A 1,441-nucleotide genomic window follows, 5' to 3' on the forward strand; every position below is an offset into this window, starting at 1 on the left:
CCGGAGAGCGGGCGGGGACCCCGCGGGGCGGGACGCGGTGGCGCCCCCGCGCTCGGGCGGAGACGCGCCCGGACACCTGCGGCCGAAGCGCACGGAAAGGAGCCGCGTGATGAGGATAAATCCGGACACGCACCGTGCATCGGCTCGCGGGGAGGGAAGGGAGCAGGAGAGGAGACTGACGGGCTATTTTAGACAGAGACCGGGGCCAACAGAGGCCTCCCGGAGGAGGTGGCGTTCGGATTGAGTTACAAAGGACGAGGAGTGCGCCAGCCCTGGAAAAAGGTCACACTGCAGGCGGAGGCGGGGAAGGCCAGTGCAAAGGCCCTGGGGCAGGGCCTGGCCCGGCCTGTTGAAGGAACAGTGAGGAGGGGGCTTCTGGCGGGAACGGAGTCGGGGGAGAAGTTAGGCAGGTGCGGGGGGGGGGGGAAGACTTGGGCTTTTACTCCCAGGGAGACGGGACCCCTGGAAGGCTGTGGGCATTGGAAAGACGTGACTGAAGTTTATACTTGTTACTCATTGATTCCTTTATTTCCTTCAAGACACGTTTGGGGCGCCTGGGGGGCCCAGTCGCCGACTTCAACTCAGGTCATGATCTCCTGAGGTCCATGAGTTTGAGCCCCGTGTCAGGCTCTGTGCTAACAGCTCGGAGCCTGGAACCTGCTTCGGATTCTGTGTCTCCCTCTCTTTCTCTCTCTGCCTCTCCCCTGCTCATGCTCTGTCTCCCTCTCACACACACACACACAAAATAAACATTAAAAAAAAAAAAGACATTCATTCAACAAGCACCTAGTGTGTGGCCGGGCCGGGCTGGGCAATGCTGGGTCTCAGAGAGATTTCAACCTCGGGCCCTCCCAGTTGGGGAGGTGGGGACACAGAGCAGGACGCAGACACTCCCAGCCCTATGAGTCAGGGCTTGCGAAGTAGGGGATCCCAGGCTGGGAAAGGGCAGGAGGTGGGGGTGGCTTCCCAGGCGGATGGGCATTGGAGCTTGGGCTTTGGCAGATGAGTAGGAGTTCAACCCTCCCACTAAGGAGGCACCTGCCCATGGGTCACCAACTGTTAGTTCAGTGTGTGCCTACTGGGGAGAAGCAGGAGTCAAGACTTATGGCCAGTATCAGCCACAGGAGGCTGTGAGCAGGGGGACGGGGATACCCCCAATCCCTTCCTGGCTTGTCCTCTCCGCACCTCGCAATCCCTTTCTCAGGCCCCTCCGGCCTCTCCAGTCACACCTAGCCAAGCTTCCTCTTCCCAGGAGCCTTCCCTGATGGCTGCCTGCCCCTACCCAGGACAGAACTGACCGGTTCTGGTATCCAGGATGCTGGCTTGACCTCAGTGACTCTAAGTCTGTATTGGGAAGCCAGTTTCACTGGGGCCTCCTGGGAGGTGCTGCTCCAGCAGCTGGCTGGGGGGGTAGGAGGAAGGGAGGGAGGGAGAGAGGGAG

This window comes from Suricata suricatta, chromosome 12, assembly GCF_006229205.1.
Source record: "Suricata suricatta isolate VVHF042 chromosome 12, meerkat_22Aug2017_6uvM2_HiC, whole genome shotgun sequence".
In the NCBI taxonomy this organism is placed as follows: Eukaryota; Metazoa; Chordata; class Mammalia; order Carnivora; family Herpestidae; genus Suricata; species Suricata suricatta.